A 19,697-nucleotide genomic window follows, 5' to 3' on the forward strand; every position below is an offset into this window, starting at 1 on the left:
AATTTGACAGTTTAAACCTCGTGCTCATTTCTGCTGTTTCTGACTTTATGATGGATGTGTATTGGACTGAATGTTCACAGCTGGAGTGGAGAGGAGTCGAAAAATCCTCTTTAACTCGTTCCATCAGTTTTACATCAGAATGGTACGGTGGCCGATAAGTACAAAACAAAAATACAAAGTGCGAAACGATTTTACAAAGCGTCAAACAAATTTACATGTTGGGAAAATTTTTAAATTTTATTGAAACAAAATTACCATAAACACTGTTAACACGGACAAAACAAATGTACATTTTAGAAAACTAGTGTACAAGTGGCAGAACACTTTTACAAATCTCGAAACAAATTTCCAAACGACAGAATCTTCCGGAAGTGGAATGTACCAAATGCCGGAAGTGATCCAGAAGAAGATTGACTGTGAGCTCAAAAAGTTTGTATCGGTTTGTGCGGCGGGAAAACTTTGCGGAGTGAAAGTTTATGGCAGCATGGAGTAAATGATGTTTTGGCCGTTTTGTGGAAACAGCTTGAGCCAATTTACGCGATTGTGTTTTCCATGCGGACGATCTGTAGAATGTTTAACGTTGATGAACGGACCAGACGGAAGGAGCACGCGCACAGGAGACATCTAATAAACAGCCGGAAAATGCTAAAGCTAAGTGTAGCATCGCGCTAACTAGCTGAAGCCGCTGTCAGACATGCAGTGAATTAAAGTGCACCGTTTCATTTAGCAGCCAATCGTTGTCTTCACGGAATAGCGACGCGTTTAGTTAGTATGCGTTGCTAGTTTTTATTTATTTATTTATTTTTTTTTTTTTTATGATTTTAGGCTTACAGTTATGCTAAATGCACAATTGTTGCTGATTGTTTTAGCTGCTGCTAACTTTCTGTTTTGATACGGAACTCCGTTCATTCCAGCAGAACAACCATGAACATCATATAAACAATTCATGGAGGACAGAAAGTCAAAAGAACTGTGGGCCGAAAGGAAACAGGTCCAGGTACGTGTGTGGATATATCTGTAAAATATGGAAGTAAATATGTGTGTGTGTGAAATGAATGATATCTTTTTGTTATTTTAGCAGATAAACATGGATTGATGGCGCCACATGGAGCTGATTTAAAAGCTCAGAGAGGGAAAACACTCCCATTATATACAGATCCGGAGGTAGCAGCACCTGATCTACTGAAGCAAGCTGTCCAAGAAATGAGAACATTTAACAAGAAGATGGATGAAGGAGCAGACCTTCTTTTGTATCCAGACTGTTCAGAGGTGCTCCATGTGCCTGGGTCAGAAAGCCCATTCAAACTGGCAGAATATAAAAAGGAAATAGGAAAGGCACTTTTTTCATTTGCCTAGAAACACACTTTAGAGGAGGTTTGTGGATCTCTTCATTCAATATTTTTACATAATTATTTACTCTGATGTAGCATAATTAATAATGTGTTGTTTGTTTTTACTACAGAGGTTGATACATCAGACTCTGATTCTGAAATTGTCATCACATCGAGGAGCACAGCTGAATTCAATGCAGCTGAAACTGTGGTATGTTCATTTTTACAGTTTGTACTTTAATTTTATTATTATTAATTGATAGGATATGCATTTGGTTTCAAGCATTAAGTCTAAGAACCAAGTCTTGATTATTTGGCATTTACTATTCCAATCAGACACCCTGATAACCTTTCACCATTGATATATACTGTATGTGGTGAGGGAACAATAATGGAAGCTGTTTAAAGTTGCTGACAATTGTGTGCTTTTCTTCTCAGGTTTTTGAACCAAAAAAAAAACACAGTTCTCCCAAACACAAACCTGAAGATAAAGGGTAGGTATTAGTTTTTACAAAAGAAGTCATTTGTCTTTAAGTTGTTGATGTGATTGTGATGAACATGTGGTAGAAAATATCATACGTGTGATATAATTTATAACAAAATCATCTTATTTATAAATCTGATGGTTCCTCTCTACCTCTAAATGTTACTCAAAGCTCTGTTATACTCTGTATCATAAAGTTCATCAGTTTATCAATTTTATCATGTTTCAGAGATTCATCCACAGCTCAGCCTGGACAGGTATTAAGGCAGATTATGGCAGCCTGATGTTCTTTGCTTTCAGTGTGTTGTTTCAGACATTTTCATTTGTTTTTCAGATAGTAATATCTGACACTGAGGATCTGGATCCACCTGAAACAAATCCAGTCAGGAGTACTTGCTACGGGTAAGTAAAAAAACAACAGTGACCCACTTATTGTTCATTTTAATTTATTGATTACATGGGAAAGATATCTGCATTTGTAAGATGTTCAACATATTCTGAAACCTGTGACATGCTGGTAAAATTCACTGATGATGCTGTTTTGGAAGAAGGAATTGACACCGGTGGGCCGAGACGAGAGTTTTTAACTCTACTGATGAAACATCTGAAAGACCGGCCCATTTCTGATGGACCAGAAGGACATCAGTTCTTGGTGTACAATGCAAATGGTATGAACAGGGTTAGATGTAAACAATACTAATGGTTAATGATCATTAACTTTATATATCACATGACATACACTTTGTTGCCTGAACTATTTTAAAAAAATGTGTTGTTTTATCTCAGATTGAGAATGTTTCTTCAGTGGATGCTCTGTGAGAATGCATCATGAGACTCGGCACAATGTTACAGACAGCAGGCTGTCTGAGACGTGTTGCTACTGTTGAAGAAAAGAAAGAAATCCTGTCAGACTCCCTCCGATGGTACATTATTGACCGCAACTCATCTGTAATTGACAGGTAAGATCATATTTGTAATGATGTAATTTTTTTTTGTATTTAAGATATTTTAGTTTGAAATGCCTCATCATCCCCCTCTGTGGTTTATTAAGAATGTATATTCTTTAGCTCTGAGTCAGTGTGTCAGAATGTGTGCCTTAGTTTAGTATAATTGCTGTGTGATGTCTGTCTCCCCTTCCTCTGTCTTATGCCAATCAAAAGGTGCTCATGTCATTCCAGTCTTGTGTTTGTGTGCGTAATTCTTGCAGTCTGTAGAGTAACAATTACCCTGCCAAGTGCAAAGCAAGACACAGAGTTCTTCTTTAAATCAGTAATGTTCAACACACAACCATTTTTACTCATTTCTATATGTTTGGGCGGATAGTCATTTTAGAAAACATTGAAGTTTCTTTAGGTCATTTAAATGTGAAACAATGTTTGTGGTCCCTTTTTAGATTCAAAGATGGTCTTTCAGCTCTTCAGTTTCTGACTGCACTGCAGCAACAGCCTACTTTGCTGGCCCCTGTCCTGTGCCACTCTGAAAAGACACTCACTGGTCTGGAACTTGAGACTCTTCAAACCTGACCTCAGTCCATCAGGAAGTAACAGGAGACTTAAAGAAAGTCAAACTTTGGGCTACTGGGCGGACTGTGTCTTTTATTGTGAAGGTTTGTAAATCACAATTTATTTTTCGACTTTGTTGAGAAAAAACATTGCCAAGATATAACTGAAGGTTTTTCTTTGCAGAAGGTCAGGCTGCTGTGTCTCTGGAGGATGTTTTGATGTTTGCAGCTGGGCTGACTTCACCTCCCCCGTCCGGATTGGAACCATCGCCAAGAATAGAGTTCCTGGATGACTCTCCATTCCCAGTTCCCAATACATGTTCAAACACACTGAAATTAGCACTCCTAGATTCACACACTGTGTTTAAGTCACACATGGACTTGTAACTGTAACTTTTTTTGTTTTCCCTCACAGTTAAGATTTTCACTGTTAAGTTTTAGACAAAACAAATTTCAAGAGGTTTTGTATTCCATACTTACAAAAATATAGGACTCATTACTTTGCTATAATTTTTATCAATTGATTTCAAACTCAGCAAAAATGAAGCTGTGACACTTGGTGTTCAGACAGACTGCAGTGTTCCACCACTCCAAATCAGATTTCTTAGCTTGTCATTCACTTTTCCTTGTGATGTTTCCAAATGATTCTGGTACCTGTTCATCTGAAGAAATGAAACAATGGGAATGCAAATGTTATGTTGACAAACAATAAAAAAATTACAAATATTTCCTTCTGATTGCATCTGTGATAGATTGGTGATGAGTTTTTTCCAAACTATTTTAAAACAAAAAAATTGCATGTTTTTCAGTCATGGCAATATTTGATTCAATTCTGGGTTACTTGTCTAATACCAAATCACAGCACAGTCATCTCATGGCTCTTGACATGTATATTAAAAAAATTAATTTAAAAAATAAATAAATAGAAATAGGACAGAAACCCCAATGAGGAAACACTTGATAATGTGGAAGGGAAAATTCTCACTGACTCACAGCTGAGCAGTTTCTTTCAGCTTCATGTACAGTTCTGTTGCAGACTCCCAGTTCTCTGGCTTCTGTAGTTGTTTGTGCTCCATAACAAAGTCAAAGTCCTCCTGTATGTTTGAGTCCCCACATGGAGCTATTGACAGGCTCGCCTCTGGAACAGCATCCAAATCAGCTGGTTCAATCTCAAATCCAGTCTGTGGAGCCAAATCTGTGTTAGACAGAATAAATAGCATTTATATTATTTTATATTCAATCAATATAATAATAAAAGAAAACACAGAAATATCCATCCATCACCAATATTACCTGTGTGGTCAGCAGCACAGTTCACTGGACATGACGCTGTTCTGGAAGTGTGAATCCTGTGACTGTTCCACAGTCTCACACACTCATCCAACATCACCATAGCAACATCTCAGAAGGCACTGATGCTCATGGCTCCCGTTGAAGTATCCAGCAAACAACTCCATCCAGAGCTGAGACCTGTAGAAATGGATAGAATTGGAAGTAAATATATATTATTAGTAGAAGTGGGACTCCATTAAAAAAAAATCTAATTAATTAAAGGCTTTTTAATGAATGAATTGAAATGAACGCGTTAAAGTCCCAGCCTCAATTATTATATATGTTTAGAGGAGTTCATCTGCATAGAACATAAAGATAAAAATCAAATGAAAGGTTCGTCATAATAAAATGACTTCATGAAGGCCACTTACCTTCCCCTTCTAAATATGGCCCACCAGGATTCAACACGCTGCTTATTCGTGGATGAGCCATACATGTGGCTGGACGGCCCAGAGCAGCGGTCATCATGATGGAGGCGTAGGGGAGACTGAATGGCAGCCATAATGCCATTCTCCGTGCCACAATCAGTCCTCAGTCTCATGAGAGGAGATTCTCAGCGATCACTGTTGGCTTCTTGTTATTTGTCGGTCCACATTGGAGCCACAGCACTTTAGGTGAAAAAATCCATCCATGCGTCCTGAGAGAGCCAGTTTATCAGAACCATCTGCATGCCACATACAGTTCGCTTCTTCTTAGAAACCTTCTGCGTGCTCTCTCATTCATCACATCATCTCTCTTCACTCGAAGATTGGACTTTTGTCTGAGTACCTGCCACATCGTCCGATAGCCAAACAGTTGTCCAGGTCCACGAAGTTCCAACCTGATGGCGTTTGGAGAGGAATCATCCTTTTAAGAGTCCGCAGGCTGATGTTTGCACCGTGTAAACTTCACATCATGCTTCAGTAGATCAGCTGCTGCTACCTCCGGATCTGTATATAATGGGAGTGTTTTCCCTCTCTGAGCTTTTAAATCAGCTCCATGTGGCGCCATCAATCCATGTTTATCTGCTAAAATAACAAAAAGATATCATTCATTTCACACACACACATATTTACTTCCATATTTTACAGATATATCCACACACGTACCTGGACCTGTTTCCTTTCGGCCCACAGTTCTTTTGACTTTGACTTTCTGTCCTCCATGAATTGTTTATATGATGTTCATGGTTGTTCTGCTGGAATGAACGGAGTTCCGTATCAAAACAGAAAGTTAGCAGCAGCTAAAACAATCAGCAACAATTGTGCATTTAGCATAAATATACGCTTAAAATAAAATAAATAAAAACTAGCAACGCATACTAACTAAACGCGTCGCTATTCCGTGAAGACAACGATTGGCTGCTAAATGAAACGGTGCACTTTAATTCACTGCATGTCTGACAGCGGCTTCAGCTAGTTAGCGCGATGCTACACTTAGCTTGTTTAGCATTTTCCGGCTGTTTATTAGATGTCTCCTGTGCGCGTGCTCCTTCCGTCTGGTCCGTTCATCAACGTTAAACATTCTACAGATCGTCCGCACGGAAAACACAACCGCGTAAATTGGCTCAAGTTGTTTCCACAAAACGGCCAAAACATCATTTACTCCATGCTGCCACAAACTTTCACTCTGCAAAGTTTTCCCGGCACACAAACCGATACAAACATTTTGAGCTCACAGTCAATCTTCTTCTGGATCACTTCCGGCATTTGGTACATTCCCCTTCCGGAAGATTCTGTCGTTTGGAAATTTGTTTCGCAATTTGTGAATTTGTTTTCTAAAATGTACATTTTTTTATCCGTGGTAAAAGTATTTTTCTTCTGTAATTTTGGTTAATAAAATGTAAAAATGTTTCCCAACATGTAAATTACTTTGTAATTTAGTTTTGCACTTACCGGCCACCGTATCAAACAGAGCAGGAACACTAAAGTAAGGGGCGGGGGGTGAAAACGACAGGAGGGTTAAAGAGCAGATTCTCTCTGAGGGGACGGATGTTGCCACAATACACAGTGTGTGTGCCATCACATGTGGAAGATGTGTGCAGACTGAAGCCTTGGTCTGCCACCAGCTCAGAGGGGCTGCACTTCTACTGACCACCAGGGGGCTCCACTGGTTGTTTCACAAAGTCACAGTGTGTTGGAGTCTATCAGGGTATTTTCCAAGCAGCACTGTGTTTCTAACATCTGGATGTTGGTGAAAATGTTACTCTGCATTGGCCGGGAATCGAACCCGGGCCTCCCGCGTGGCAGGCGAGAATTCTACCACTGAACCACCAATGCTTGTGTAATGAGTTTTACAATGACGTCACGATTCTCCAGTCATCAGCAGCCTTCAACACTTGCTGGCATGTTCAGAAGAACTTCCTGCATTTTATAACGTGGCAACTAACCCGATCAGGGAGAGTCTTCTTTTTTCTGTTTTTCTCACACAGGTTCAAAAACAAGCTCCTCCGCTGAGTGAGACGGCAACATTTTTGTTGTTTTACAGATGATTATTGTAATTTCTGTGTTTATATGCAACAATGTATTTACATTAAAGCTGATATCTTTCTATAATAATCCATCATGGACTGCTGGACACTTTGATATCAGTAAATCCACCGTGTTTTAAAGACGTTCAGAGTGTTTCAGAGTTTCTGACATGATACAGACAGACAGATCCAACAAAGTATTTAAATGAACTGAGAGCTCAGACCAGCAGAGAGAGCACACACACACACACACATACACACACACACAGTGGACGAGGTGCGCAGCTTCTCTCAGTCTGTGATTGCAAAAATGAGCGAAAGCAGGAAAAGACGCATTTTAGTAAGTATTAGGAGGAACAAACCAACAGATTTGGTTTTAATTAATGTGAGCTTCTTCCTGCGCATGCGCCGTTCCGGCTGAATCTAATACGAGTGTGACGTTTGAGTTGGTGTCGCGTGGGAGAGCGATGAAGGACAGGAAATGCCTTTGATCTCCAGTGACATCACACAGTCTCATTGTGAGGTGAGTAAACAGTTGTTGATGTTGTCAGCGAAACATTCATTCATCCTCAGAGTCATCTGCTTCTACAGATCTCCATTTTCATTTCCAACCACTCAGAGAGACAAGAACACACACAGACACACTCTGACTAACCAAACCATTCCAGGAACAATCAGGATGATTCTGGCTCAGGGTGTGACAGGTCCGGGGTTCAAATCCCAGATGAGCCCTTTGTCAGCTGTTGTAAGAAGTGAAAAAGCCTCCTAAATGTGGAGGGAGGCCGACTCTGTCAGAGAGCAGTGTGCATTCTAGCTTCCTTTAGCTGTCAGCCTCTTATCATCAACTCTTCAGCTTCTATGACTTCAACAATTCCTTCTGAATGCAGTCTGAGGCAGTGATTGTGAAACTTTCATTCAGACAGAGATCCCACATTCAGAAGAAAACAGCCACACACAAACAAAGTCATCATGAACAGCCTACATGGAGCCTAAATGAAAAGAAGCAGGAACTAAAGTGTGAAAATAATGATGAACAAAGTGTCACACAGAGAGGCTGCAGCCTGGTGTGGACTATAACGTCAGAAAATGGATCAGTCTGTGACACGGAGCACTAAAGTTGGAAGGCTGAGTTCAGCTTCAGCTTCTTTCATGCTCTCCCTGTGAAAGAAAGAAGGTGAACATGAGCTTGATATGAGAACACAGCAGTGTGCATCATGGTGCTCATGTTCATATAGAAAGAAGGAGGAAAAGCAGCAGCTCTGGTTTGCTGTTTCACTCCCTTTCCCTCCCCGCTATGAGCTGTCACTCACCCACAGCACATACTGTAGACTGGTTCACAGTCAGACTCATGATTCATGACTCATTGGTTCAGAGTGGAACTCATGAGTCCCAGTTCAGCAGCAGCACATTCACACACTGAGCTGAGAGTCTGCTGCACGACTCCGCTAGAACATTATTGGACTGTATTATATCACTATATCAGTCAATTAACCAACCAACATATCAATCGCCGCTTTAAACTTTTATTTATACAGCCCCTTTAAAAAAAAAAAAAAAAAAACAGTTCCACAAAGGGCTTTCCACATTAAAACATAATCAGGAACACACACACACTTTTTCTAACAAATATAATTTAGTACACTGACTAAAATTGTCCTTTCAGAAGAGAAACTGTTGCCATGTCCTCTGTTGAGGTCTGCCCTTTCAGGATCCCGTTATTTATTGACATCTTTTTTTGCCACATGTGGATAAAAATAAATATTGTTAAAGATAAGAAAAAACATTAAAGAAAAATGCTAATTTTTATGAAGTGAAGAAAGGGCCAATTTAAAAGCTTAATCAGTGCCAAATGACAGTTGGCATGTTTCACAAGAAAATATTTTATACTTTACACAAAAATGCTTCTCAAAACGTTCCCAAAGCGGCCAAAAAGGGTCCAGAAGAAGCTGAACCTAAACCCCAGGTGGAGTTTGGAGGAGCTGGCTGAGAGGAGAGGAGGACTTGAGGAGTCTCTGGGATCATGGTGGACTCTGTTCTCAGACCAGTTCTGATTCCTCTGTCAGTCTCTGCTGGATGAAGCTCTCCTCTCCACCTCCCAGGAACATGGTCCAGAGTCTGGACAAGCTGCTGCTGCAACATCTGGATCATCAGGAAGCAGCTGATCCTCCGTCAACACACAACTTTGTCTTCACAGCTGCCACTTCCGGCACCTGTGGAGAGAAGAAGAAGAGAGCAGATCCATCAGTGTTTCCTGACTCTGTCCATCAGCTGTCAGTCAGTGATGCAGATCCAGCATAAAGACCTGCAGGGACTTCAGTCCTGTTCAGTCCAGATGTGCAGCAGCTGCTTCCTCTCAGCTCATGTTAACGTGTTGGAGTGAACACACTGAGCTGGAAACTCACAGACCTCAAGTCTGCTGACTCAGCACATTTCTCTGAGTCCACAGTGGAGATAAAGAGCTGAGTCATGAAGGTTCATCACTTTACTGATGATTTACTGAAGGTCCATTTAAACTGAGAGAGTCTGACAGACAGACAGACAGACAGACAGACAGGATTCTGGTCTGCAGAAAGACCACATGGTGACAGTGTGATGAAAGAAGATCAGTGATGTGCAGCTTTCAGTCAGACTGATCTCAGAGCTGTGACAGATGAACCTGATCAGAGAACAAACAGTCTCAGCTCAGATCTGACAGTTTGATGGACGAGGACCAGAATCTGAACATCTCTGAGTTCTTCAGCTGGAATCTGCTTCATTTGATGGTCACATGATCACAACAGTCCTCTGACTGATCTGATTGGCTGACTGTTTTCTCTCTGTCTTTCTGTCTAATCCTGAAATCTGTTTCTGTTCTCCGCTCACAGCTTCGCTGAGGGTTAGAGTGAAACAATATTACTGAAAGGAACATGAACTGAGTCCAACTGTAGCAGAAATAAAACTTGAGTCTGACCTCAGAGTCTCCAGTCTGCAGTGAGGACTCTCCAGAAAACCACACAGATCCTTCAGGTCTGAATCCTTCAGGTTGTTCTCACTCAGGTCCAGTTCTCTGAGATGGGAGGGGTTGGACTTCAGAGCTGAGACCAGAGAAGAACAGCTGATCTCTGACAACCTGCAGCCCATCAACCTGAGTAAAGAAGAAAAGATGTGACTTTAGGAGACAGAGTTCCTGGTTCAAAGTGTTTCATCATCTGTTCAGAGTGAATTATGTTTTAGTGAATGGACTTGTGGTAGCTGATTTTATTTCTGTGGTTTGGGAAAGAAGGCAAAATATTTTTCTTTGGTTGATTGTTTTGTTTAAAATGTACCATTATGACTTTAGAAAAGGAAAATAATGTATCTGTGTATGTTTCTATGCAGATATATGAGAGTTCAGGTTGTTACAACAGCCACTGGATGATTAAACACGTCTTATAAACCCACGTGGGTTGGACATTTTTATGAATGACACAAATTAATAAATGAAATGAACCACAGACTAAAATCTGCATACTAACGTACAAATATATATGAATATATGATGTCCCCTTTCAAAAATACAAGATTGATTGATAAACTGCATGCAATTAAAATGTCTTTTTCAATTTAATAAAAATCTGTTTTCCAAAGTTAAAACTGCAAACTGCAGTTCTCCAACCTAAAAAAATTATTTCCTGTCATTGAAACACTGAAGGATTTTTATTAATTTTTATTGGTTTTAAATCTGTAGTTCAACATTTCTCTGCCACACTGACTGGACTAAACCAGAGAAGAAGAAAACAGACGTCAGCATGAAGATCCTCAGTGTGGATCAGTATAATATCAGCCTGATGTCTGCAGGTCAGAGTCACCACAACTGTAACATTATATTAATCTGAGAGCAGAAATAAAACATGAGTCTGACCTCAGAGTCTCCAGTCTACAGTGAGGACTCTTCAGAAAACCACACAGATCCTTCAGTCCTGAATCCTGCAGGTCATTGTTCAGACTCAGGTCCAGTTTTCTGAGATGGGAGGGGTTGGACTTCAGAGCTGAGACCAGAGAAGAACAGCTGATCTCTGACAACCTGCAGTACTCCAACCTGAGTAAAGAATAAAAGATGTGACTTTAGGAGACAAAGTACCTGTTTGAGTGTGTACAATTTTTCTCAGAGGTGTTTTTGTTGGCAAAAGGGTTTATACTTGTGTTGATTTCTTTGATTTTGGATGATTCTAAGAAACACTGATAAGATTTTAATATTTCAAATTAATATATATTGTCCCCTTTTAAAAACATTAGATTAATGTTTTCCATTCCGATGTCATTTTGAAATAAACTTTTTCAAAAGCTATTTTCAACCATTTAACAGTTAAATGTCTAAAACCTGAAGAGGATTTTCCCTCATAAATATAAACCTGTCTGCAGGTCAGAGTCACCACAACTGTAACATCATATTAATCTGAGAGCAGAAATAAAACATGAGTCTGACCTCAGACTCTCCAGTCTGCAGTGAGGACTCTTCAGAAAACCACACAGATCCTTCAGTCCTGAATCCTTCAGGTCGTTCCAACTCAGGTCCAGTTCTCTGAGATGGGAGGGGTTGGACTTCAGAGCTGAGACCAGAGAAGAACAGCTGATCTCTGACAAACTGCAGCTTCTTAACCTGAGTAAAGAATAAAAGATGTGACTTTAGGAGACAAAGTTCCTGCATCAAAGTGTTCAGTCTTTCATCATCTGTGAAATGAAAGTCAAACAGCTGAACCAACAGGAAGCAGCTTCACAACAGTCAAATACAAACAGTGACAAGATTTAATGAGAAAATGAAACAACACTGTAAAGAACCTGAACTGACTCAAACTGTCAACATTGTGATTTGAACACATCAGAAATAACCAAACAGCAGAGTCAGCCAAATTTTATTTCTATCTCTGATTCTGCCACATATGAACTCCTGTATAACAATCTGAGCTCTGGCAGGTAAGTCCACTCTAAAACCAGTCAAACAGTCTACAAACAGCAGAACAGCCCTTTACCTCCTGACAGGAAAGGGAGGGGGAAAGGAGTGTGAGTGGAAAAAAAAAACACAACAAACTGGAGAGTTAACAAATGAGTGGCAACTGTGAACTGGTGGAAGGAAAAAGCTACTGACACAAACAGCAAGGAGAACAGAGAGGAGTGAGAGTGAGGGAAACAAAGAAAAGCTGTCCAGGTTCATTCAACTCTGCCTGCTAATCAAAGAAATGTTGGGAAAATAAGAAAGCAGTAACACGAGGAAGAGAACCAGCTGGATTCACTGGAGGTTTGGAAACCCATGGCCTGAGGAGTGGTGATGATCCCAGGAGTACCAAGGAGGAAAAAGGTGCCTATATACTGGGACTCCATACCTGCCTGGGCTGGAGGAGCCCCACAACAGAGCTAACACAGTCCATCACTGTCCCCTCAACCATTTAACACACTGATCCACCATACGTCCACTCACACACACTGAACCCCGGAGGAACTGGAACCAGCTGGGCTAACGCTAACACACACACACACACACACACACACCTCAAAACAAACTTTTACTCATCCTCATGTTGTTACACAGGAAGCTTGATCTGGACTAACCCACACATCCCTCCATTCTTTTTGGGGCATTGATGATTTAAGTTTTGTGTTGACATGATTTGTGATAACAGGATGAACTGTGTACTTTGATATTTTGTAAACCCCCTTTGATTTAGACTTCGCCTTGACATTTTCTCCACATATCTTTTTGTAGGTAGGAGTAACAGCTAGCCGGTGAATTTCTTTAGGTTACCCACACACCTAAATAATGACATCAAATCTGACAAGACAATAGTGTCTTTTGATCCAGCTCCTGTCTCCTGTCTGGCGCCCAACTACAAAGTGTGTTTGTAACTGTTTCTTGACCCTAAGCTAGAAGGTTCATTCATCCACAGAGCATCATATCAGCAGTCCACTCAACCTCTGGTGTCTTTGAGCCCCTTAAATATTTCCTCCATCATCACAACTGTGACAGATGCCAAAAGCAGCAGAAAGGTTGTGTCCACCTCCCTAAAAGTAAATGATCCTCAGTGAACATAGAAAACACCACTGGAGGAATCACCATGAAGACGCTAGCATGACCCAGCATGCACCTGTTGGCTCAGCGACGTGTATGTTTTTGATTTCACTTCATGGGTTTTTCATGTGGAATCAAATCAGTGATTAATTACGGAGCATGAAGCTTTTATACTGATGAACATCTCCCAAATATACAAACAGAACAAAAAAAAATAAATCAGAACAAAAATTTGAAGTCTTCACACCAACGTTAATTCTCACCTTAGAGTTTCCAGCTCACAGTGTGGACTCTTCAGTCCAGCACACAGCAGCTTCACTCCTGAATCCTGCAGGTTGTTGTCACTCAGGTCCAGATCTCTCAGACTAGAGGACTGGGAGCTGAGGACTGAGGACAGAGCTTCACAGCTTCTGTCTGAGAGGTTACAGCCACTCAGTCTGAAGAAGAAGCAGCAAAATAAGATAAATTATTAAAGAAACATGTTTTTGATTCTAAACTAAAAAAAGATCCAGTTGATCTGGATGGATTTATTTGCACATACAGAGCTTTGTTGGAGGCTTTGACTACTGGCAGCAGCCTCAGAAGAGCCTCCTCTGAAGCAGAGTATTTCTTCAGGTCAAACACGTCCAGATCTTTTTCTGATGACAGTAAGATGAAGACCAGAGCTGACCATTGAGCAGGAGACAGTTTATCTGTGGAGAGACGTCCTGATCTCAGGGACTGTTGGATCTCCTCCACCAGAGAACCATCATTCAGTTCATTCAGACAGTGAAACAGGTTGATACTTTTCTCTGGAGACAGATTCTCACTGATCTTTGTCTTGATGTACTGGACTGTTTTCTGTTTGGTCTCTGTGCTACTTCCTGTCTGTGTCACCAGGCCTCGTAGGAGAGTTTGGTTGGTCTGCAGTGAAAGACCCAGAAGGAACCGGAGGAACAAGTCCAGGTGTCCATGTGGACTCTGTAAGGCCTTATCCACAGCACTCTGGTAAAAAATTAAAGGTTCAGGGTTTTTTTTAAAAAGGTTTGACCAAAGGAAGGTTGTTTTTTTTTCTGCCATCAGATTGACTCCAGAGTTGATGAAGGTCAGATGGACATGAAGAGCAGCCAGAAACTCCTGAACACTCAGATGGACGAAGCAGAAGACCTTGTCCTGGTACAGCCCTGTCTCCTCTTTGAAGATCTGTGTCAACACTCCTGAGTAAACTGATGCTGCTCTGATATCGATGCCACACTCTGTCAGGTCTGATTCATAGAAGATTACGTTTCCTTTCTGCAGCTGCTCAAAAGCCACTTTTCCCAGAGACTCAATCATCTTCCTGGTCTCTGGGCTCCAGTGTGGATCCGACTCAGCTCCTCCATCGTACTTGACCTTCTTCACTTTGGACTGAACCACCAGCAAGTGGATGTACATCTCAGTCAGGGTCTTGGGCAGCTCTCCTCCCTCTGTGGTCTTCAACACCTCCTCCAGAACTGTAGCAGTGATCCAGCAGAAGACTGGGATGTGGCACATGATGTGGAGGCTTCGTGAGGTCTTGATGTGGGAGATGATCCTGCTGGCCTGCTCCTCATGTCTGAACCTCTTCCTGAAGTACTCCTCCTTCTGGGGGTCATTGAACCCTCTGACCTCTGTCACCATGTCAACACACTGAGGAGGGATCTGATTGGCTGCTGCAGGTCGTGTGGTTATCCAGAGGCGAGCAGAGGGAAGCAGTTTCCCCCTGATGAGGTTTGTCAGCAGCACGTCCACTGAGGTGGACTCTGTAGGATCAGTCAGGACCTCAGTGTTGTGGAAGTCCAGAGGAAGTCGACACTCATCCAGACCGTCAAAGATGAACACAACCTGGAAGTGATCAAAGCTGCACATTCCTGCTTCTTTGGTTTCAGTGAAGAAGAGATGAACAAGTTCCACCAAGCTGAACTTATTTTCTTACAGCACATTCAGCTCTCTGAAGGTGAAGGGGAATGTGAACTCTATGTCCTGGTTGGCTTTGTCTTCAGCCCAGTCCAGAGTGAACTTCTGTGTTAAGACGGTTTTCCCAATGCCAGCCACTCCCTTTGTCATCACTGTTCTGATTGGTTGGTCTCTTCCAGGTGGGGGTTTAAAGATGTCTTCTTGTCTGATGCTTGTTTCTGCTCTGTCCTGTTTCCTGGATGCTGTTTCAATCTGTCTGACCTCATGTTCCTCATTGACCTCTCCAGTCCCTCCCTCTGTGATGTAGAGCTCTGTGTAGATCTGATTCAGAAGGGTTGGGTTTCCTGCTTTAGAGATCCCCTCAAACACACACTGGAACTTCTTCTTCAGGGCAGATTTGAGTTTACGCTGACAAACTGGGGCAATAAACTCTGAATGGGCGAAATAAGAATAAACAACAACGTTGATATTTACTCCTAAGGAATAATAACATGACAACATGTTTCGCTCTGTCTCCTCAGACTTTAGTAAATGTCTAATTGATCCATCATGTTAAATCCTCTTACTTCTCTGCAGACAGTCAGCCAACTCCTCCTGCTTCATCCTCCTCAGGAAGTTCACTGTGATCTTCAGAAATGCCTCTCTGCTCCTCCTCTGCTCTTCATCCACCTCATCATCCTCATTCTTCATGAATTGTGGGTAATCTGGACTCAGACTCCTTTTGATTTTCTTCAGCTCGTTCTTCACAAAACAGACGATGTTCTCCTCCAGCAGCTGGAACACAATAACATCCTGTGTAAAGTTCACTCTCAGTATAAACTGATGGATCAAAGCATCAGATCATCAGTCAGCAGAGTTCAACTTTAGCTGCTGCTGTATCATCTGCTGCCACGTCTCTTTCCAGAGCTACACAGAAAGATTCAGACCTGCTGACTTCACTAAACTAACTTCACTGGTGTAACTTACTAAGTTTGACTTTAGATTCTGACAACACAGAGATCCTGATCATCACATGAAGACCAAACTGATACAGCCCTTCAACACATCAACTTAGGAAGTGAAAATTCGGGGTATTAACTGTGACTGTGGCTGAAGATGGATCAGACCACCTGAACTAGTTCACTGATGAATTATTCCATCTTTAAACCCTGTAGAGACAGAGTCCATGGAGGTCCAGGACTGAATCTGATTAACTTTGGTCTTTGTTATTAAGTCACAGCTGAAATGATCGGGAAAACAACTATATAGCAAATTATTAGTTTTTTTCCAAGATAAAAAAAATATTACATTTAAAATTGTTTAATATTTATCTTCTTTTAAGAGTTAATTTCTTGTTTTCAGTGTTCAACTTTGCCCTATAATCTTAAATCAGATTTAAAAATCCTAATTCAAGGTAGGGCGGGCACAGGCAGAGAAACGCAGTTGAAATAGTTTTGGCACTGATTGCAGTTGTGGTTCATAGTCAGCAGGGAGCATCACGCCACATCTCTCGATCGTGAGTTAATGCATAGAGTTTATGTTGTAAAGAGCTGTATGGAATAAAAGAAATTAATTGATTAGAGCAGTGGTTCTTTACATATACTGGACGTGCATTGGAGATCAGGCTCCCACTGACATGTCATCTAATTTGCTCCGAAAGTGCGACTACAAACTCCTGTCTGTCACAGAGTAAAGCTCTACTGGTCTAAAGAGTGCAGCTTCAAACTCAAGTCTTTGTTGGTGTCTGTTGTAGTCACTGGATGAACATTTACACACCATAAATATGGAGTCCAGGTCTGTGTGATGATGTTTGTCAGACTGAACTCTGAGGAGAAAAGACACAAACACAGTTTGTTCCAGGAGTTTTCTATGAACAGCAGAGAAACTGATAGACAAGCTTTGATACCTTTAATGAGTGAAACAACAACAAATGATCAGCTTTTACCTTTTTTCTTTGATAAAGTCATCCATAGACCGATCACTCTTCATGGACACACAGCTGGATACAGCAGACTGTTGTCCTCCTTTAAAGTCAATAAAACGATCCGTAGACTGATCACTCTTCATGGACACATAGCTCAGTTCAGGAGAATCTGGTCTTGACTTCTGGTAGCTTCAAAAAACACAGTTGACATTAAAATAATCAACGACCAAGAAACTGAAAAGAAAATTATCCGTTTAAATGAAAGTACTTAAGTGAGGTTTTCATTTGTATAGCTATGAATCTCCCAGAACACTACATATTTTTTATATTATTTTAATAAAATTTACAAATCACCGATTTAACATCTTTCATTTCATTATCAACTTAAATGAAAAGTACAGAAAAAAGAAAATCAACGATAATATATGCTGGTTGAGCTCCCTAAGGGGGGGGGGGGGGGGGGACAGCAGCAGAAAAGGTTCAGGAGTAAAAAATGTAAGTGTCAGTGAGAGTGAATAATGATGGAGCAGTGATCTGAGTGCTGAGCTCTGACAGATGGACAGTTAGAGATCCTCATCTCACCTCTGAGCTTTGGTCTGACTCTCATGTTCCCCACACAGAGTGGTTTTAGAGGGAGGGGCTCCCTCCTCTCTGTCCTCACACTGATTCATAGCTGAGCCTCCACCTTCACACAAACACAACAAAAAGCTTCATTACAACAGCATTTACGTCACAGGACACAATCAGCATTTCTGCCTCAAATACGTCACTAACTTCAGTCTTTAACTCCCAACAACAAACTGCTTGTCTCTCTTCATGCGTTCAATGTCAGATAGACAGACACACACACACACACACACACACACACACACACACACGTCTAGAATTCTAACAAAATGCATTTAAGGACCAAATCATCCCTTCAGAAGCCCAAAAAAAAAAAAAAAAAAAAAGTAAAAAAGTAAAATAACATCTGAACCAGCCTGATCTTTGTCAGGAAACCCCAGACCAGGGGAGGTGATTCTCTCATCTGATGTTTAGGCTGCATCTCAAAGAATTGTTTGACACATTTAAATAGTTTGCCTTCACAACTTCACATCCAAATCAATCTGTAGTCAGTAAATTTCAGAGAAATATATATATATATCCGATTTGATGGTGCTTCTTCTCTCTGTCCACTAGATGGTATCTGACTATGGGGTATGTTGGATTAACATGGATAACATGAAATCAAATGATTTCCAACAATAAAAACAAGGAATGCCGCTTTAAACCTTCAACAGCTTCATCTTGAAATACTCAGTACGAGTTAAATTCTTTCAGTCAGATTCAGCTAAGGTATCAGACCAGTCCTGACACTTGTTCTGTCACGGCTCAACAGAAACAGCACACCAGTTCAAATAAAATCAGCTTCATCTTCATCATGAAAGTTGATAGAAATCTTGTTGCAAAAAATAAAATCTTTAAAGATATTTACTTTATTCAGTGAATCTTACTTTATATATAGTGAAGAAACTTATCTACAAAGTGCAGATAAAATATAGACATAAGGTTTGTCATAATAATCAGGGGTCATCTTCACATTACTGCCTGTCCCTGAGGACACATAGAAAGGAAATTGTTTTATCTAATCACAATTACAGTTATTAGTGGAAGGACATTGCCGAAATGTTTACATTAAAATTTGCTCTTTACTTAAATTCAGTTCAGGAGAAGAGCACCATGTTTCCTTCTGAAATGTTGTCGTGTTCAAGAATACAGTTCCAATGAATAGAAACTCAAATATCATACAATCACCTCAATCTGAATAAATTACCATCAGTGGTCATAATTACTTAATCCCACATGTATTTTATTTGGTATTCAGCCACTCTACCAGTTGAAATTCCTGAAACAAAAACAAGATGTTTAGTATTAAAAATAAAGAAGGTAGACTTGTCTACACAGAAGGCTTAAAATGAAATTACACTTTATATTCTGATACAATATAACATTGTATAAGATATCTCTAACCAACCCTCCATTGACTAATAATTGAGCACCAGTGTTTGTTCAGTATGATACCTGTCAGAACCATAAAGTCTTGAAATCAGATAGGTAGCTGTTGCAGGTACGGTTATTTTCACTTAATATCAATGCAATCAGGCTTATTTTACAACAAGTGCAGTCACAGTTTGGCATTGGTTTAACTTTTCAGACTTAGTACAGTCTGATCTCAGTATTCATAGTCATGACATATTTACAGATGTCTCTGATCTGATTCTCACCATCATCACAGGACACATTAGTTCTCATGTCTCATTAAGATGGAAGAAATAATTACCAAAATAAACCATCTTTATCTGTGACTGCAGCTCTATCATTTGGTATTTACTGATCTGTAATCCCAAATGTGTTACATTTAATCACAGAAAAAAAAAATTAAACTCAACACATCTGTATTGACAGACAGTGGGTTTTTTGTGAAATTAAGTAATACATCTGTTTTATTATTCAAACCCTGATAGTGTGTTTCTGAGAAATCTCACAGTTGTGTGTTGTCAGCGATAATTATTAATGTTGATGTCTTAAGGACAAAGACAACACCTCAGTAATTATCTGAGCTGTCAGACCAGTTCTGTCATTAAACTGTTAAAAGTTGATACACCCACCTTAAACTATGAGGACAAAGACAAAAAATAAAAATTCAACTCACAAGATCACTGCTCTGTTGATTCTATTAATTGGCATAAAATACAAATTACCCTCAAATCATCGGCCT

General features: G+C 40.4%; 1 non-coding gene across 1 annotated transcript; it reads right to left on the reverse strand.

Moving 5' to 3' along the window:
* Positions 1-6,835: 6,835 nt before the first annotated feature.
* Positions 6,836-6,906, reverse strand: trnag-gcc (transfer RNA glycine (anticodon GCC)). The gene has a single exon. It is a non-coding gene; the product is annotated as a tRNA-Gly (tRNA).
* Positions 6,907-19,697: the final 12,791 nt, after the last annotated feature.

This window comes from Echeneis naucrates, chromosome 2, assembly GCF_900963305.1.
Source record: "Echeneis naucrates chromosome 2, fEcheNa1.1, whole genome shotgun sequence".
Lineage (NCBI taxonomy): Eukaryota > Metazoa > Chordata > Actinopteri > Carangiformes > Echeneidae > Echeneis > Echeneis naucrates.